General features: G+C 44.0%; 1 protein-coding gene across 3 annotated transcripts in view; it reads left to right on the top strand.

Moving 5' to 3' along the window:
• The window catches only part of LRIG2 (leucine rich repeats and immunoglobulin like domains 2), a 109,898-nt gene that overhangs the window by 42,093 nt on the left and 46,486 nt on the right, over nt 1–21,319 (top strand). The window lies entirely within an intron of this gene.

Below are 21,319 nucleotides of genomic sequence, written 5' to 3'. Positions count from 1 at the left end.
ACATTTTTATTGATTTTTAGAAAGAGAGGAAGGGAGAGGGAGAGAAACGTTGATGTGAGAGAGAAACTTTGATCTGTTGCCTCCTGCACATACCCTGACCTGCAACCTGCGTATGTGCCCTGACCAGGAATTGAACCAGCAACCTTTTGGTACATGGGACAGTGCCCAACAAACTGAGCTACACTGGCCAGGAGGTGTAAAATTTTTAAAAGAGAGTTGAGACATTATCTTAGACACTGGAAATAAAATAATCACAGTTAACCTGCCAAACATATTTTACTTGGGGGTAATTTAGAGTTCATAATATATCTAAATCAAGTTTCACGCATAAATTACAAATGAGCAAAAAGAAAAGAAAAGAAAGCCCCCAAGGGCCCCAGACTGCGAGGGGGTGCAGGCCCGGCTGAGGCACCCCCCCAACCCCGAGTGCACGGATTTCATGCACTGGGCCTCTAGTGTGTGTGTGTGTGTGTGTGTAAAGAAAAAAGAGACTAGAAAGAGTGAGGAGAAAGTCGCATTCAGTGACTACAAAGCGTTTTAGGCAGGACACTTTTCAAAATGCAACAGGCAGAACTGGAAGTTGAACCACGTGTGAATTCCAGTGCAGGGCAGCAGGCCACCTCCACCTCAGTAAATACTGCTGACTGACTGGGTCTGGCTCTGGCCCGCCTGCCAGGGACAGCCAGACACAGGAAACCTGACAAATTATTAGCAACTTTCACTTCTTTATTTTTATTCTTTATTACTCACCAATCCCCCTGTACCCTCGTAATGGCTGGCAACAGGAGTTTCTCTTTATATACAGTAGCAAGGACATACTTTCTCGCCTCTTTCCTTTTGAAGGGACAGTGTCAAGGACATGTTCAGACCTGGTCAGAGAATGTAACATCAGAGAGACTGCTGCTATATTTACCCCTACTTGCCTTTCAGGCAAAGCAATTAGTATGATGAGAAACAGCAGAGACAGACTGGCCAGGGTATGGCCAGAGAATAAAAACATTGAAGTTTAAAGGTCTGTATGATTTTTACATTGCAGTAAATTTCTCTGAGGCTAAATTTCACTTTCCTCTTTTCATTTCTAAAAATTCTTGGTGGAAAAAGAAAAAACAAAATCTTGGTGGAGAATCAAAGTTCCAGCCGTTTGTGATTTTGTTTGCTTATCTGTTTAAGAATATAAATTGAAATCCACATTTATTTAAAAATATTCTCTCTTAGGAGAGAGTTAAAGAGACTTATTACTTCATCCCAGGCCTAGAGACCTGCATTTGCTAACCCGTTCCAGGCTGTCACCACAGCCTTGAGGAGAGAGAGACTAAAGGAGAATGACAAGCAGAGGGTCACTGAGATGCTTGGATCTGGACGTTTCTATATTGGCCTCTGCTGCACTCACACCCCTAACCCCTTCTGGACCAATGATTTTTATTTTCCAGGCCTCAGTTGCCTGCTCGGTAAAATAGGAAGAGGCAATTCCGTTTCACTTGGAGAGGTATTGGTAGGAGAAGAAATATGAGTGCAGTCTTGAGGGGGGCAGGAAGGGTTATTCAGCTATGGTGCAATTCAGTTGTCACTTTCGAAGTATACAAGCGAGCGAGGTACGTGCCCTGGACTGGGAATTGAACCTGAGGCACTTTGGTCTGAGGGTCACTGCTCTAACCACTGGGAAAGTTGGCCAGGGCTTGGAGTATATTTAATTTATTTTATTTTATTCTATTCTAGTCTATTATTTTATTTTGTTTTATTTTATTTTTGCAATATATTTTAAGTGCTGGTAGACAACAGAGTAAGATATCTACCCTTAAGGAGTTAACAATCTGGTAGCTAGTTAACAAAAAAACAAAACAAAACAAAAATTTACAAAGAACCTTAACCCCCAGGCAGCAAATGATAAGAGCCCAGGTTGAAGGATGTTGAAGGAGTTAGAGGACTGGGGGAAGATCCAAAGGAAGGAGCAGCATTTGAGATAGAGAATAAAGAATAAAGAAAGATGTGGAGGAACCCAAGCTGAAGATGAGTTCAGGGGAGTAGTGAGCAATCTGGTGTAGGCAGAGAGAAATGGGTGGTAAGTTGGGTTCACATTGGCGAGGTTATGTGAGGTCTGCGCTTAGTTCCATAGGTATCACAGATGTTCAGCTAGAAGCAAGCAACTTGATGAAAGTAGTGCTTCATGGCAGTTTCTGTGGCAGTTGCAGTGGTGGAGGGCACACACTGGAGAGATAAAAGGAGCAGGTGCTTGAGTGAGGGTGACGGCGTTGCCGGTGGAAGTGGGGCCCTTGCAGTGTTGTGAGAAAAGCATTTTCGGGGACCCACAAGGGAGAATGCGGCCTGGTGATAAGATATACTTGTGGCACCAGATGCAAAATCAAAGGAGTGCCCCCGCGGTCCCAGTGTCCCATCTCCGTCCATCCCGCATGGAAAAAGTCCAATCTTGCCTTCGTCAGGGCCAGAAATAGGACCAGTATCCAGAGTTCTGTGCCATGTCAAGGCTAGTTCAGTTCAACCTTTCCCCCATCGGCTAGCTTAGTCTGTGTTCCCTGCCCAGCTGCACTTGGGCTGGCGCTGTGTCCAGGCCTGCACTTGGAGCCTGAGCCGTCTGCCCCAGGCCCCAGGGGACTGCCAGAGCCACATGGCCACTTCAGAGAGAACATGCAAACAAACACGATGAGCCAGTGTTGGGGACGGGGGCGGGGAGGAGAGCTCTTCGTTAGCTGGGATTATATTATCTTGGGCTTGGGAAGGACCAAGAAGTTTTTCAAAATGATCAATCAACTTCTGAAGCTTTCGTGGCCTTCCGATGGGTCCACCTCCTAACCAGCCTGTTCTTTTCCCAGGCGAGACTGACAGGCCTCTGTGGTGGCCACTGTGGCTCCTACTGTGCATGTGCTCACCTCCCTTTTATTGTTCTATCCCTCCCCAGTGATCTGTGGGGAAGGAAGGTAGTTCTGGGGGAGTGTGTGAAGCTCAGACTTCCTAGGGATGCAAGCCTATGTCCCCTAGTAGATTATGCTGAATAATGTCTTGTTTCCCCTGCTCCCTCCCTTTACTAATATCTAGCTGCCTAATACCTGCTAACAATGGCAGAGCATCACAAAGTCTTCCTTGATTGGTCACCCACAGTGAACCTCTGTGTCAAATTCTGTGAAAGGGAGAACTTTCCTCCTAGCACTTACATATTCAGTATTTATACTTACCCAAGTCTGATTTGGGTGAGTCTTTCCCAAGCATGATTCCTGACTCCCCATTAGAGGTTGAGCTTCCTGAAAACAGGGCCTTTATTTCACCTTCCTCCTGTGTGCCAGCAGCCCAAATGCCTTCTAAACTGTGATTCAGAGTGAAGAGATTGGCACATGCCCTCCAGACCCAGCCTACACTTTCCTTCTGCTTTTGTTTCAGGCATTTGCAACCTCATCCAAAACATTCATAATTCTGAGGATGAAAAAAAAGAAAATAATCAGTAGGCAGATGGGGGAGGAAGAGATGTGCCTGTGTCATAGTCAAACACCAACTTTGGGTTATGGTCCTTTAAAAAAAAAAAGTTAAGAGCGTTGATTAAGCAGATATTAGGTCAGGCATCTTGCACTTCAAATGCATGATTTCATTGCATCCAGTTAGCAATCCTATGAGATAGCAACTATTATTTCATAGATGAGAAAGCTGATGCACAGAAAAGTTCCGTAATTTGGTCAATAACTGATGACAAGTGACAGACTCAGGATTTGAATCAGTTCTTCAATCCATTCCTTTCTCTTCTAACATAGTAGCAGTTTACTGAAGGAGTTGATGCTTCAGATTAAGATTTTGTTACTGGTGATTAAGTTGCAAGTCCTAACCTTTCACTGCTAAGTAGCTCTCAAGGGTGGATCTTATTTAAAAAAAATTTTTTTTTTTTTAATTTCAGAGAGGAAGGAAGGAAAGAGAGATAGAAACATCACTGATGAGAGAGAATCATTGATTGGCTGTCTCCTGCACACCCCACACAGGGGATCAAGCCCGCAACCCTGGCCTGTGCCCTGACCAGGAATTAAACCATAACCTCCTGGTTCAAAGGTCCCATGTCATGCCAGCTGAGCTCAAGGGTGGATCTTTTTTTTTTTTTAATATATTGTATTAATTTTTTACAGAGAGGAAGGGAGAGGGATAGAGAGTTAGAAACATCGATGAGAGAGAAACATCGATCAGTTGCCTCCTGCACACCTCCTACTGGGGATGTGCTTGCAACCAAGGTACATGCCCTTGACCGGAATCGAACCTGGGACTCTTCAGTCCGAAGGCCGATGCTCTATCCACTGAGCCAAGCTGGTTAGGGCTCAAGGGTGGATCTTAATGTTTCAGGCTTTAGCCTACCAGATAAGTATCATTTATTAATTACTTCCATTTCCCATAAGACAACCAGGCCTACTGCACTGAGTTGATGGGACTCCAGACAAAAACCAAGGAATGGTAGTAGCCTAAAAAGACAGTTTTTATGCGGCTTCTTTGAGATGGAGAGAACAGCTCTCAGTCCTTTTTGTAGGTTAGCAGAAGTCCTGGACCACCACTGGAAATCCCTGCTCCAACCTTGTATGTTAGAATGCTTGAGTGTCTGGCATTTAGAGAGCGCCATGTGATGGCTGAGGGAGCTGCAACAGAAGAGTGGGCACCTGAGGAGACGAGAGAGAGGAAGGGGTGGCAGGAGAGAGACAGGGAGGGAGAGAGAGCCTTGAGGATGTTGCCTGTAGGATGTTGGACTGGCAGTTCTCTGCCTTGAGGATGATGCCTGTAGCTTTTAGCCAATTGATGGAATTAGAGCCTGTTTCAGTTCAGTCCTGAAGGCAGTGTGGGAGGGAGGATTCAGAAGAGGGTCACGTTCAGATTTCAATTCCTGCCTTTCCTCACTACCTGTATAATTTCTGCATCTCATGGAATTAAATAGTTATTTCGCAGGATTGTCCCATCTGAGATAGAATATGTTAAAGAGAATTTCTGGCTTAGCAGGTGTTGAATAAAGGCCATTTATTAAAAGTCTTGAGAACTACCATTTTGTATTGGTTTAAGAAGCTCAGAATTAGACAACTTGCATAATTCACACTTTCTTATGAATTTCAAGTCTGTTATCTCTGAGAAGTAATCATTGAAATAAACTAGAAAGACCTCAGATATTTTTAGTATATGATAGTGGTCAGCCAAACAAGGGGAAAGATGGACTGGCAAGAAATAAAGAGAGATCAATTTTAATAGCACAAAACAGTAAGCTAACTACAGAAAAGGGGGGAAGGAACAGAGGAACACCAGAAAGGTACAAAATAGAAATCCTTGAAAGAATCCTTCCCGCCCTGGCTGGTTTGGCTCAGTGGATAGAGCATCAGCCTGTGGACTGAAGGGTCCTGGGTTCGATTCCAGTCAAGGACACATGCCCGGGTTGCAGGCTCGATCCCCAGTGGGGGGGCCTGCAAGAGGCAGCCGATCAGTGACTCTCTCTCATTATTGATGTTTCTATCTCTCCCTCTCCCTTCCTCTCTGGAATCAATAAAAAAAAAAATTATAAAAAAAAAAGAATCCTTCCCCACCTTCCCAGCCTTAAATCTCTGATCTGTCTGTTGCCTCTATTTCTCCAAGTTGGGAAGAACACTGACGTTTTTGGAGCTGTTCCCTCCAGCCCCGCCCCTGCTCTTCTCCTTTGGTTATATATCACTCCGCTTCCGGCCCCTTTACACCTCCTCCCTACCCCCATCCTGGTGCACCACATATCTCTGCAGGCACTGGGCCTAAATACTGCCGGGTGTCTGGCTCACACCTCTTTCTACCCATCTTTGGTGGTCTGCACATGCGCCCCTCTCACGCTTGGAGCCAAGAAGTGTGTGTTGGAATGGGGTCTGGGGCAGGTTGAATAACAGGGTGGAATGATTATCTGCAGGAGCCCAAGTCTTCCCACAGAGGCAAATCAGTATAAATTGAAAACATATATTTAAATCCCAAACTTGTTTCAGCTCATGTTAAAGGAAGGTATACGAGTTTATTATTATTTTCCTTCTTTATTTCTTTCTTTCTTTCTTTCTTTCTTTCTTTCTTTCTTTCTTTCTTTCTTTCTTTCTTTCTCTCTTTCTCTTATATATTTTTATTGATTTCAGAGAGGAAGGGAGAGGGAGACAGAGATAGAAACATCAATGATGAGAGTGAATCATCAATCGGCTGCCTCCTGCAGTCCTGCACATCCCTACTAGGGATCAAGCCTCCAACCTGGGCATGTGTCCTGACTGGGAATTGAACCATGACGCCCTGGTTCATAGGTTGACGCTCAACCACTGAGCCACGCTGGCTGAGCAAGAGTTTATATTATTTAGAGTCAAAGGGGATCATGAACTTTTAAGTTTGAGAATCACTGGTCAATAGAGTCAGAAGTGTCTCCCATTACCCACTAATTTCAATTACCACCGGTACCCACGTATATGTGTACAGAAGTGAGTCAGCAACCACCTGAGGCTGTTTGACTCCAACGTGAGTAAGTGGTGTTCCTCGCTGAGAGCAGGGGTGGAAGTGGGAGAAGAGGAAGCTGAAGACTGGTCTGGCCCTTTCCTGGAAGAGTCTGGTTCTGAGTCACAGCCCCTGTAGATTTCCGCCTCTGCTGCTGACAGAAATGACGTTAGCCAGAACTGTTTTTCTCCTGCTTCTTTCTAAAAGAGTTTTAAAAACCATGTACTCACTTACACATTTTAAAGTTGACATCTAACATTTTTCATTGCATTTCAGCATCACCCCAAATGTCTTCAGACCCCAAGACTTCTCTTGGCCTTGCCCCTTTGTCTCCTGGTGAACTCATATTTCCCCCCTTCAAATCTCAGTGCAGCCCCCTCTTTCAGGATGCCTTCCCTGCCCTCTGATGGCCTTGCGGGCTTTTTGCTATCTCCATGCTGTGCTCTTACTGCATTTCTGTACGTTTGCTCTTACATATTTGCTTGTCTCTCCAATCAACCAGGGCTCCTTGAGGGCTAGGACTAGGTGTATCAGCGAATATACATGCCCAGTGTCTAATTCGAGGTGTGGATGGAGTAGGTGCTCAGACGAAGATTGTTGAATTGAATGTCATGCCATTTGGAGAAACTTAGAGTGAAAAAAGATGATAAGCGAACCCTCGGTTTTGGACGATGTCATAAATGGGGTTGGGAGGTGGTAGGAAGTGTCCATGGATACTTTTCTCTGTCTCGTTATCTTCTGGTGCATGAACAGAAGTGAGTGGCTGTCCTTGAATGGCTCTAAGTGCCTCTGAGTGCTTGAACCTCTTGTGCAACGGTTCTCAACCTGTGGGTCGCGACCCCTTTGGGGGTCGAACGACCCTTTCACAGGGGTCGCCTAAGACCATCGGAAAACACATATATAATTACATATTGTTTTTGTGATCAATCACTATGCTTTAATTATGTTCAATTTGTAACAATGAAATTGGTGGTCACCACAACATGAGGAACTGTATTTGTGACATTAGGAAGGTTGAGAACCACTGCTCTTGAGGCTAATCAGCTCATTCCACAAGTCTGTGACTAGAGGCTCTGAGTGTTCAGGGTGCTGAGGAGGAGACAGAGGCTCTGGGCACAAGCTGTCGAACACAGCTGGGGTCACATAGGTAGAATCTACATCTGCCCAGAGGTGTAGGGGGCACCTTCTGTGATTATCCTGACAGCTGAGATGAAGAATCAGTCAGTGGACAGCCATCCTCCTCCAAACAATGCTGGGTTGATACATTCTCTGCTCAGTTGCCAAGGGGAGGGAGCAGCAATAGACTGACCTATGAAACCTTCTGGCTTGGACTTAGGAGGGTCTGGACTGACTCTTCTGGGTGAGTTCATCTTATCAGGATTTTATCCAAGCAAGCCCTTAACCAGATCCTCACAGTCTATTCAGCGCATTTGATGTGTAACAGTGCTGCTGAAATGGGGTCCACCACTGACCGCATGAATGCCTTGGGTCAGAATTCCTGGGTGAGGCCCAGGAAGCTGTATTTTAACAAGTGTCCAGGCGATTATTTTCTCTAGGAAAGTTTGGAGAACACTGCTATACTGGATACACCCCCCCCACCCCCCCCCACCCCCCACACACACACCTGCCTTCAGCTCCCGCGGCTGCTACTGCCACTGGGTCCTTTCCCTGCAGTCTCCCTCAGCAGGGCCGTGAGGTTTGTTTTTCTCCACTGTGGACCTTGTTCATTTCCTGCTGCTTCCAAGAGGCTGGGAGAGGGTAGAGAGCAAGAATGAAGGCAGGAGGGAGGGGGAAGAGCTAACTAAGGCAGTAGAGATTTCAAGAATGAAAAGGAACATGCTTAGTGACAATGCTCCTTTGTGAAGAGTAAGCTTTATGTTGATGGAGCTGCAAGTCATTAGCAACCCAGCCACAGGGCGGTGAGCTGACCTGGTCTTCCTCTAGGGCCAGTTCGCCCTCTGCTGCCGACAGATAAATTACACTAGGGACTTGGGAACTGTCCAGGAAAGAGGAAGAGTCCCTGGGGCTGGGGTGGAGAGAAGACGTGACCAAGGCCAAGAGGTCACAGAGTCACCACTTCAGGCAGTAGAAGACTCTTCTTAGGATCTGGTTTGCAGGGAAGGAAGAAGTAGCCCGTTCAGTGGGTGTTTCCAGGACCCAGCCAAACCCCAACAGTGGGTTCGGCCAGCATCTCCACCAGCTCCCATGAGTCCAAGCTCCCATTTGATTTGGCTCTGCAACCATGGTTTCCCCCTTCTTATTCTTACCACACCTTGAAAAGAAGGAGTGTTTAAAATAGGAAGAGGGATTTAAAAAGGGGGGGGGGGCAAATTTTTGGTGTGGAGGCATCCAGGGGCAATTGGTCAAGTCTCAGACCTTTTAAAAATCTAATTTTCGGCCCTGACTGGTTTGGCTCAGTGGATAGAGCATCAGCCTGCGGACTGAAGGGTCCTGGGTTTGATTCCGATCAAGGGCATGTCCTTGGTTGCTGCCACACCCCCATGGGAGGTGTGCAGAAGGCAGCTGATCGATGTTTCTAACTCTCTATCCCTCTCCCTTCCTCTCTGTAAAAAATCAATAAAATATATTTTTAAAAAATCTAATTTTCAGCGTGTTCCTCTTGTCCCCATGAAAGCACTGGGTCTTTCCTCTTTCTTCTCTTGGCAGGGAATTCTTACCCCACAGATGTGAGTCAGCGCTTCTTTATTGCCCCATTTTATTGCTCTTGGGAGCTGGTTCATGTGGGTCAGGAAGAGAGCAAAGATTTGAGAAGAAAAGCTCAAGCACAGCAGTTGCTGCTGCCAGCCTGGGGCAGTGACCCATTTCCTCGTAGTCCTTGCTTCTGCCCCTTCCCAGCTCTGATTGGAGCTGGCCACCAGCGGGCCACACCCCTGCACTCTCACCCTTTGGATTCCTGCAGAGCATAGGATTCCTGGGGAGATACCCTCAGGGCCAGACCTGGAAAATTGCTGAACCTGCCCCAAAGGAGCTAGGCTGGAGTGGAGGAAGGAAGGAGGAGGAGAGGGTGGGAGAAGGGGAGATGAAGAGTGGGGTGAAGATGGGAGTGCAGTGAGACCCTCTGGCTCTTCCCAAACATCCTCATGTACAGAGTAAGGCAATCTATGTGATGCCAAGCCCCACAACCGAAGGAGATACCTTTGGATAAAAATTGGGTTGTTTGGTTGGTTTTGGGTCTACATGAGACCCAATATCTGTATCTTCAGATAACCACATTTGGATAATTTTATCTGTAAGCCCCCAGATATATGCTGGTTATCTATTTCTATTAAAATCAAAGTACTTTAACTCAGCCAGCGTGGCTCAGTATTTGAGCATTGACCTATAAACCAGGAGGTCATGGTTCGATTCCTGGTCAGGGCACATGCCCAGGTTGCAAGCTCTATCCCCAGTAAAAGAGGGTGTAGCAGGCAGCTGATCAATGATTCTCTCTCGTCACTGATATTTCCATTTTTTTCTCCCTTTCTCTCTGAAATCAATAAAAATATATTTAAAAATTTCTTCTTGAGAAGTTGTGGTAAAAATATAAGGGTGTCAGACGGAAACATTAAAACATTATAAATGTCATGAATGGGAAAATGACAGGTTCTAGAAATCATACCAGGAAGTAGGATATTGATCACGGGGGGAAAAATTCCAGTGATTTAAATAGTTGTTTTGTGGACCCTTCAAAAAGAAAGATGTTGACACTTGAAATGAATATGAGTTTTCTGGAACTATTTCATGTCAATTTATCTATATTTTATTTTATGATAAAGTTACTAGGAGTGTAAATTAGAGCAATGCCATAGTTACATTCTGTCTTGATTTTAGCAAGACATTTACAGAGTAAGTTGACATCATTGAGGAAATGATGAAAGATGTGACAAGGTTCTAATATTGTTTGCTGGGCTGTATGGGTTGAATAGCTTGTGTCAATGTGAACTGATTCAGGGACTTTGACCCTATTCTACTTGGTGTTTTTATCAAGGACTTAAGAAAGCATTTTAATTAAATTTGTAGATGACAAACTTGGGAGCAAAATTTAATGAATTACATAGTAGGGTTAAGATTTTAAAAAGTCTTGTTATTTTGGAATAATTACTCCAAACCAATAAGAATATTATTATATCCTGGAATTAAATCTAGAAACAAATTGAACAGGTAGGAGCTTTTGGATGATGGTTCAAAAGAAAACCCTATGACAGTCTCTGAGGTGGGGCTTCATTATTTCCAGTGTAACTGCTAAAAACAAGCAAGCAAACAAACAAACAAAAAAAGGAAAGAACTCGCCCCTGGGTGGCCCCTCTGGAGCCCTGTATATGGATTGATGTGCCATTCTTTAGGAAGATCCTTAAAAATTGTGGGATATTCAATGGTGATAACACTGTGCAAGGGGCTTTAGAATACATTTTCTCATATAATTTCTTTTTTTTTTTTTAAGTTTTTATTTATTTTTAGAGAGAGGAAGGGAGAGGGGATAGAGATAGAAACATCATCGATCGGCTGCCTCCCATACATCCCCATACTGGGGATTGAGCCCACAAGCCTGGCATGTGCCCTGACCGAGAATCGAACCAGTAACTTCTTGGTTCATGGATTGACACTCAACCACTTAGCCACACCAGCCTGGCTCTCATATATAAGTCTTACAATAATTTTGTGTGATAGCTATCCCTATCATTTCACAAGCAAAGGAACTGGGGCATAAGATTAAGCATTTGTCCTAAATCATACAATTATAATTCAGGTTTGTACACAGATCTGGCAGATGTTCCCACCCATATGCTTTGAAGAATGACCAGGTCAGTATGGCTCTGTATGGTCCTGGAGCAGGTCCTCTATCTAAATTCTTTTAGGCATTTAGGGGAGAGGTCATAGGCTTTTCTGAGCCTTTTGTTTCTTAAAAATAGCCAGTTTAAAATAATCGCTATCCCAAAGAGGCATCTTTTGGGGTGGCAAACTCTGTTCCTCCTTAGTCCTAAATTAAACTGTGCCTTAACACAAATGGTTAAGAGTCAGGATATGCATTTAAAAATATTTTTAGTGTCATGTGGAAAATATGGCTCTAGGCTAGGGGGTATAATTAGGACAAAAATGTTGATCAGTATCAGCAAAGACTTGATACCTAGAACTGTCCCAGAATGGACTGAGCTGCTTAGGAAAAAAGTGTGTGTGCATGTGTCCAGGCTCTGCGTGCTGGGATGTGGCAGTGACCAAAGTCCCCGCCCTCAGGGAGTTTCTTGACAGTGTTTCAGAGTTTCTTACAAAGTGTATTTAAGGTAGCTGGTGACTCACTCTGGATTCCTCCCAGGAGTGATGACATTTGAGTTGGGTCTGTACGAGGTGGAAACTTGGACTGGTGAATTCTATGATTCTTCTTTGTAAATAGTTAGATAATTTGATGTTTTAAGGTTTTATGCAAATGTTAGCTCACATGTTACCACTATCACTCTAGCCACATTCCCTCTTTAGTCATTCACAGTTGTTGCTGTTTTTGTTTAACAGTTATTCAAATAAGATTGGCCTATATGTCGACATTATCTTTTTTAAAGATTATTTATGTATTTGTTATCCTTTTTATTGAATTTATTGGGGTGACGCTGGTCAACAAAATTATAAAGGTTTAGGTGCATAATTCCACAACACATCATCTGTACACTGTGTAGTGTATTCACCACCCTAATCAAATCTTCTTCCATCACCTTTATCCCCTCCCATGCATACCTCCCCCACCTCCCCTACATAGTCTCGTACACAAACATTCAGAGCAGTTTTATTTGTAATAGACAAAAACTGGAAATGCTCAAATGTCCATCAATGATAAATAAACATATTGAGGTACATCCCATACCATGGAATATTACTCAGCAATAAAAAGGAATGAAATATTGATGCACACAATAGCATGATGGACCGCAAAATAATTATATCACATGAGAGAAGCCAGGCTAAAAAAAAACAAACATGTTGTGCTATTTAATTTACATAAAACTCTAGACTATGTAAACTAATCTGTAGTGACAGAAGGCAGATCAGAGGTTGCCTGTGGATAGAGTTGGTGGGTGTTGGGAATGGATTACAAGGAGCACAAGGACACTTTGGGGAGTAAGGAAAGGTACATTATCTTTTTAAAAATGTGTATTTTTATTGATTTTAGAGAGAGGAAGGGAGATGAAACATCGACGAGTGAAACATCAATCAGCTGCCTCCTGCACGCGTCCTACTGGGGATCGAGTCCTAACCTTCTGGTTCATGGGCCAATGCTCAACCACGGAGCCACACTGGCTGGGCGGTACATTATCTTGATCATGGTTATGGTTTCACAGGTGTATATGCATGTGTCAAAACTCACCCAGTTGTAAACTTTACATATGTAGGCAGTTAATGATATGTCAGTTACATCTCAATAAAGCTGAAATTTAAAACGGAAAATGTGGAAAGGGACAATATAGGACACGGTAAGCAGCCGTGACCTCTGAAGTTAGGACTGTGGAAAGAATTACTTAATTTTCCCTTTTTGTGCTGTTTAAATTTTTATGGGAAAAATAAGTAACAAATGAAAAGTTTAAAAAATAAAACTATTTATACAAGCAACAATAAATAAATAAAAATCAGGCTGTTTGGAGCCCAGACGTTAATGGATTTGGAAAAACTTCAAAATGGTTGCATGTAGAACAGAAAAGCTGCTATAAGATCTGTTCAGATATGACCTAGTTACCGAGACTGCAAAGGCTGATCTGGAAGCTCTTTCAAAGGTCTCCTCTCGGTCCTCTTCCCTTGCAGCAAAGTCTTGGGGACTCAGCTGCAATGAGAGAATAGCCGCCTGCCTCTCTGGGATTGCCTTAGAGATTTGGGGGTTAAGAAACCTGGTCATTGTTCAAGTTCAACAATGAGTAATTAGCACTTAGAACTTAGAGAATCATTCATGGGATGCAGGAGATGAGAGAGAATCATGGATCGGCTGCCTCCTGCACACCCCACACTGGGGATAGAGCCTGAAACCTGGGTATGTGCCCTTGACTGGAATCAGACCCAGGACCCTTCAGTCCGCTCTAGCCACTGAGCCAGACCAGCTAGGGCTTAATATATTTGTATTGATTTCAGAGGGAAGGGAAGGGAAGGGAGAGAGAGGGAGAGAGAAAGATCAATGATGAGAGAGAGCCATTGATCGGCTGCCTCCTGCACACCCCACACTAGGGAACAAGCCTGCAACCTGGGCATGTGCCCTGACTGGGAATCGAAATGTGACCTCCTGGTTCATAGGTCGATGCTCAATCACTGAGCCACGCTGGCCAGGCTCGTTGGTTCTTAGTAGCCTCCCAAACGTCACACTCATGGCAGCCTCTATTTAATCCTGTGATTCTCAGCTCCTCAGAGATTGTGATTTCAGTAGCCGAGACTTCAGTGTTCTGATTTCAGCTCACCCGATGATTCCAGTGGGCAGCTGGGCTGAGGACCGTTGCTTTACTCTCATTATTGCCACGTCTTCAGTCATAGTTACGAGAGCATGTAGCTGAACTATGTTGAATGTAAACAAATAGGAAGAATTTGGCCAACATATTGAAGGGACCAAAGTTCTGCCACCCAAGGTGCCGGGGTCCAACCCCAGCAGGTCCAGGGGTCCCCAAAGGTGTGGACGGAGTCGGCGAAGAGGGAAAGACTCAGAGACAGTGTTCAGTTCATCAGCAGCCTAGCCAGGATCTCTTGCCAAGCTCTGCAGTCAGGTTCAGTCCAGGATCCCTTGCCATGTTCTCTCCAGCGAAGCTCCTCCATCTTCAGGTTCCGCGTAGGTTCTGTCTTCTGAATTCTTTCTCCTGAGTTCTGTGTTCTGAGTTCTGTCTCTGTCTCTAGATTCTGAGTTCTGTGTGTTTCTGTCTTGTTACAACTGTATTTATACCAGTTGATTCAATCCTATCAATCTCTATTACAAAGGTTAGGGCGTTTCTTATCTCCATTCCAGGGAGAAAAGATTATGTAGTTTAAGCATGATTGTTCGTAGTTAAAGGGATTAATTACCCACCTGGCACTTAGTTGAGGGGTTTTATTCCCTCCCTAACTTCAGGGGAAAATCCCTACCTGGGGATTCAACCTTTCTCGGAGAGGTGACCTTGGTTAAAAAACAGCGCCAAGAAGGTGAGCAAACATATTAAGAACAGTATGCCATATATGCCAGGTCCCTTGAAACAGCAAGCATGGACCGGCTCCCGGCACCAAGGCTGCTTTGGGGGACATTGATTTAAGCTGTTTATTAAGAAATGAGACTCAGAAAGAACCTTTGACCCTCTCCCCTTTCCCGCCCAAGAGATTTGGAAAGAGAAACTGCTTCAGGAAGGAGATCTTAGGGTGTCAACTCAGCTTAATTTGAACTGAGCTGGGTAGGTAGAGGGCTTCTGAAGAGGGCCCATCAGCTAGACGCCCCTGTGTCCCTAGCTCCCGAGTCACCAGCAGGCATTTTCCTGCCCCGTGTGCTCGTCCTCTACTTCCCGTCAAGCGCGCATGCTCACTTCTCAGATCGAATACCTCATTCCCTTCCTCTTTCTCCTTTGTCCAAAACTGTCTCGTATCCCCAGTGTTGTCTCACTCTCTTTGGAATTTTCATTTCCATGTGAATTCCCCATGCACATGAGTTAAAACTTGGATTTTCTCCTGTTAATCTGTTAATTTGATGATCAGTCCAGCCAGAATTTAGAAGGTGGGAGGGAAAGTATTAATATTTTTTTATCCCCCACGATATACTTAAAATTAACAGTAACTAACACTATGGAGACATATATATTCCAGGCACATTGCAAGGTGTTTTACATGCATTATCTCCTTTCATCCATTCAGCAATCTTATGCCGTAGAGAATATTATCTTTTTCACCGGTAAGAAAACTGAGGCCCAAAGAACTTAATTTAATTGTCCAAGGTCACGGATCTAGTGTGTGCCTAAGATAGGACTCGAACCCAGGTGTTTCTGACTCCAAAATCCCTTGCACTTAACTCATTTTACACAGTGTTTGTCCCAGAATCATAACTATAAGAGATTAATTTATAGTTCATTTCCCAATCCTTTCTGATCGATCTCTCACACTTTTGTAAGGGATCTGTCAGGGCCTGTAAGGTGACATTCACTGAGGTTTTGTTTTTAAATGACCTCTTAGAGTCTCCTGCACCATCTACCACCTTTTATACACACTGTATTGTACTCAAGGTAATCACGCCTAGTATTTATCTATAGGTAGAAAATGGGGTGTGATCCAAGTGTTCACAAATTACACTTAGCGTTTATGTCTATACACACACCCTGTATTTAAACACATATAAAAGTTATAGATGTAGTACAAGGGACAGAACGTTGATTTAGAGTTCCGCTTTTGACTAGCACTGTGATCTTAGACAAACACCCATATTTGTTAGTCTGCTTTTATAATCTCTAAAATGGGGAGACAATGCTTGCTTTTTCTAACTGTGACTATCTGAGGTTTGAATGAGATCCCAAACCTAGCAAGGAGTCTCGACCATACATTTTTTTTTTTTTGCTGGCTAATGAGCTGTCCATGTGAACTCTAGTAAATGTGTATGACGTGTCTTCCTCACCTTTTATAGATAACGTTGCATCTCTGTGCATCCCAGTTGATGAGCCATAAATTTCCCTCCCCTTGTTTACGGGCAAACCTCTGGAGTTCTGTGTAATGTGCGTGGGTCAGGCGTTGCGAGTTTAAATAGAAAGCAAGGGAAAGAACAGAAGGAAAGAGTGGGAGAGGCATTTTTACAACTTACAGACTAGCATTTTTATTTTTAATTTTTATTTTTTACTACAAAGCAAGTCACTGTTGGCTGGGATGGGAGAAATGGGCCCTTTTATACACTGTTGGTGGGAGTGTTCATTGGTCTACAATTTTGGAGAGCTAGTTATCAAATTAAAGACCAACATATCAATCCCATTTGTACTAGATAATAAAAAATTAAAAAGTGTAAACTCATATTTCTACCAAGATTTAGTAGAAAAAAAGGTATGAGAAGATAGACAACAGATAGTTAACGGTGGCTATCCCTGGGAGAAGTTCCACTTTTTACTGTTTATTCTTCTGCACAGTTTGAACTTGCAGACAAGCATTTATTATTATTATTTTTTGCAAAAAGACAAAAGAAGCCCAGAGCAGAGGCCAGTGGGTGTGCGCAGGTCAGCTGTGCTCCGGTGTCCTTACTCCCTGGCCCACGGTCCCAGGAGGGCGCTGACCCCTGCCTGGCAGGCCCTCGGCCGGCTGTTTTGCAGTCCATTACTAGCTGCTTAAGCAGCAGGTTCCCGGTGGCTGGTCAGCTGGAACCTGCTTCTGGAAGACAAACAGGAAGGACGCAGCTGTCAGTGGCCTCACTGACAGGAAAATAATTTAAATCTTAAAGCATTGAGGAAAACTTCCTGCCTCTGCCTCGAGAGGGGAGTGAGCCAGACAGAGGTGGCCCTGAAGGAAGCCTTGCATTTGCGGGCATGACCAGCTTCCCGCCTCGGGTCCTCCGCACTTAGTGAGGCTGCGGGTCCACAGGCGAAGTCTCACCCAGTCCTGATCCCTTAGGTTTAACTGGAGCTCTCTCCTCTTATGCAAGACCAGAGGCCCCGTGCAGCTCTCTGCTCTTATGCAAGAGGCCTGCAGGACCTCAGGGCAGAGAGAGATTAGGGGCGGCAATACAATAGGGTAAGACTCAGGTAGGTGGACAGCAGATCCCTGCTCTGACACTTTCTAATTGGGTGGCCTTAGGCAAATTATTTCACCTCTCTGAACCTATATTTCCTTACCTGTAAGCTAGGGCAAACCAGCCTACTTGTATTATAGGGTTGGAGGTGCTGCTACCTCTAAAGGGCTTAGCTCTCTCCGCCTGGAATAGAAGATGCTCAGTTAATGCCTCAGTTATGTTTGCTTGGAGCCTCATTTCCTACCACTCCCCGCAGTGGCTGTGATTAAGAATTTGGGCTCTGTCATTTATTACAAGTGTGACTTTGGACGGATCCCTTTGGGCCTCAGTTTTCTCATGGGCAATATGAGCGTAAGGATTCCCATCTCATGACCCTTGTGAAGGTTAACGGAGATAGGTACATGTAACAGTGAAATGCCTGGAACATAGGCTGTTACAATTTGCTGATGAAATATTAGCATGTTTCCTATAAAAAATACAAGTTTCATAAAACCATCTTCCAAATCCCTGCCTGCCCTGGCCTCAGACTCTCAGAAAACGAGCTGCTGGTTCCAGTCTGAAGGTGTCTTGAGCTCCTGTGTTTCAGGATGTTCCTGTCTCAACGGCTTCCTTCTCACTCTTCCGGCTTCTCTTACCTCCCTGCCAGGAGGCCTCTCATTAGTCCAATTAATAAACCGCTACTGTCATCTCAGCAGGGTCCCTTGGGGATGTGCATTATGCTGGGGAAGTGAGGTGGGGGAGCTGCAGGGACAGCAGATGGGCCTCCCTGGGTGGGGTCTCCTGGGACATCATCAGGATAATCAGTGAGAGCTTCATTATTCAGAATGAGAGTCTGGCAGTTTGGCAGAGCACCAGGGTCCCTTTCAGGGACTGGAAGGTTCTGCCCTGGAGATAATGACAACCCTGAGGCCTCTGGCCTTCAGCTCTCTCTTGGGCATGCGCATACACACACGTGCATGTGCCGGCATGCGCGCCAGTTCCCTGGGCTTTCACTCAGCTAAAGAGTTTGTGGGTACATTCCAGGCCTGGAAGGTGGCAAACAGGGTGAGCTTGGAGGGCCCAGAAACGCACGCACGACTGCGCCTGCTGATTGCTGAGAATAATCAAACCCCGAGGTTCCCAAGAGCTTATTAAACCGTCACAATGCCTCATCCAGAGTGACAGCACGTTCTCTCCCAGTCTTAGAAGGATAAAGGATAATGGGACTAACAAGTTAGCTCAGAAGCTCAGGCCGCACAGGGACAGGCTGGTTTGTTGGGTGCACAATGGAGTCAGCATTTCAACCCCAAAATGAGATTATGCTGAGGCTGGGGAGGGAGCCAGGTGTGTGTGTGTGTGTGTGTGTGTGTGTGTGTGTGTGTGTGTGTGTGTGTGTGAGAGAGAGAGAGAGAGAGAGAGAGAGAGAGAGAGAGAGAGGTGTATCATGCGGTCATGGTTTGTTGGGAAATCAGCCCAGTTATTCCCGCAATCAGTTACATTGTACATACCTGTTCAGGCCTATATTTAGGCAAAAGGGGGTTCATATCAAACTTGTTCTGCTGACACCTGGCTCCTCCCTGCTGCACTGTCAGCACTCCTGTTCACCACCTAGAATTATGAGCTCCAATGCTGGCCTCATTCCCAGGTGAATGTGGGTTGTTTGCCTTTATCTCATTGATTTGTAGGCCTTTTTTTTCTTTTTCTTCAAATTCTGGGTAATTTGTTGGTTATGTACGTTGCAAATATCTTTTTGTGGTGTCTTTTGTGAGTGAATTTTTATTTTAATCTGTTCAAATTTATCCTTTTCTTTTATGGTTAATGATTTTTTTCTCTTTTCAGATATCCTTTGCCACTCCAAAGTGAAAAAGACAGTCTTCACTAATTCTCTTCTAAAAGCTGCATGGTTTTGCCTCTCATGTTTAGGTCTTGAATTGATTTTTGAATGTGATGTGAGAAAGGATCCAGTTTCATTTCTTTCCATATGATTATCTGATGATCTCAGCCCCATTTATTGAAAAGCCTGTCCTTTCTCCCCTGCTCTGAAGTTCCACCTGCGCCATAAATCAAATGTCCCATGAAGTCTCTGATATGCACCCAATGTCTATTAAACTTATGCTTTGGAGACACTATACTTTTTAATTACTATAGCTTTCAAAACCTATCTTGATATTTGGTGAAGCAAGTTCTTCTACATTCCCCCCTTCCGCCCCCCCATCCACCCCCCCCTCGCCTTCCCCGCCGCCCCCCCCCCAACTACCCAAGAGTATCTTGGTTACTATTTTGTCCTTGCACTGCCATGTCCATTGGGAATTTTTATTGGAATTGTATAAATCTACAAAGCAACCTGAAAGAATTGATACCTTTATAATAATAATTCTTTCAGTCTAAAATCATAGTATAACGCTCCATCTACTTAGGTTTTTTAAAAATACTTTCTAAAAAATATGTTTTTATTTTTTAAAATAGATTTTTATTGATTTCAGAGAGAAAGAGAGAGGGAGAGAGAGAGAGAAACATCAATGATGAGAGAATCATTAATTGGCTGCCTCTTGCACACCCCACACTGAGGATTGAGCCTGCAATTGAAGCATGTGGCCTGAAAGGGAATCGAACCGTGACCTCTTGGTTCATAGGTGGATGCTCAACCACTGAGCCACACCGGTTGGGCTAAAATACTTTTAAATAACATTTTGTAGTGTTCTCCATATACTTTTTCTCTTGCTCTTCTTGTTTGATCTAGGTATCTTAGATTTTATTGCTATTGCATATGCTAGCTTTGAAAAAACATATATTATAGTTGATGATTTATTAGAATAACATTGATGTATGTTGATCTTGTAGTCATAACCTTGTTGAACCTTTTTACTGGTTCCAATCATTTACCTGAAGATTCTTTTGGATTTTTTTCTCCAGATAAAAAACAGAAAAAGAGTTTTAAAAGTATAATTGTGACTCTAAACCTACCATGGAAAGATTGATTTCAGTTACTTTCTAGGACAATCCCGTGACCTAGGCATTGCCAATCTCTTTAACCTGCAGGTTTTTAATTTGAAGAATCAGGAAACCCATAGTCATGTCAGCCAGCCTGTCTCGGGTGAATTTGTTTCCTCCTCAGCAATAACTGTCTTACCAATTTCACAGTCATTGAGAGAATAAACAAAGTAACAGATGCAAAGGCTCGTTGAAAAGTATAAAAGCTAAAGTCTTATTCATAATCTTGGATATAATACATAGCTGAGTGAGCATAAGGTGGGTTGATCATCACTGTTCCTAGTAGGCTTTCCATGGCCTCTGCTTCAGGATAAATAAAACATGTCCTCATACCCAGCCTTCACTTTGTTGACTGTTCAACACTCTCTTTATCTACATGTTCTGTTTGCCTTTCTGTGAGTGTGTATATAAGATAGCATTCTCCAAAACAGAGGAAAGAAGAGTATTTTCCTTAGAGATGTGCCTTGCAGGTGCTGTCCCATCATTTATTGAACTTGAAGCTAGAATAGAAACTGGAGGTATACAGATGAATGAATGAACAGGGCCTCTGCCTTCAGGATGGTCCGTGCTCCATCTGCCCATAGTGACGACATGATTCCTGTTAGAGCGGAGTTGTCAGCACCTGCAGGACTATAGCAGCTGAAGACAAGTAGGAGGGTGCAGAGGAGGCCCCAGCTGGGCTCTGGAGGCTTAGGGGCCAGATGGAGGCCCCAGAATCCTTTTTGTGTCTGTGACTTGGAAGGTAGTCCCTCTGCCATTTCCCTTTCTTAGAACCCAGAGAAGATAAAAGACTATTTTCTATAACGATATAGTATAGCAATTTTCTTTCTTTTTTAAGAAAATATTTTTATTGATTTCAGAGAGGAAGGGAGAGGGAGAAAGATAGAAACATCAATGATAAGAGAATAATTGATCGGCTACCTCCTGCACACCCGCTACTGGTGATAAGCCCGAAACTCAGGCATATGCCCTTGACCAGAAATGAACCCGGGACCCTTTAGTCCCCAGGCCGAGGCTCTCTCCACTGAGCAAAATCGGCTAGGGCTAGTATAGCAATTTTCAACCTTTTACAGCTCATGGCACACATCAACTAATTGCTAAAATTCTGCGGCATACCAAAATATATATATGACAATCTGACAAAAAGTAGGTATAATTTTGATTGGTATACAACAAATAATTATAATAGTAATTACCTACCCATTTTGCTCCAAAGTGACTTACAAA

This window comes from Myotis daubentonii, chromosome 18, assembly GCF_963259705.1.
Source record: "Myotis daubentonii chromosome 18, mMyoDau2.1, whole genome shotgun sequence".
Classification (NCBI taxonomy): domain Eukaryota; kingdom Metazoa; phylum Chordata; class Mammalia; order Chiroptera; family Vespertilionidae; genus Myotis; species Myotis daubentonii.
The sequence above is the reverse complement of the archived record's forward strand: the minus strand, read 5'-3'. Positions and strand labels throughout refer to the sequence as shown.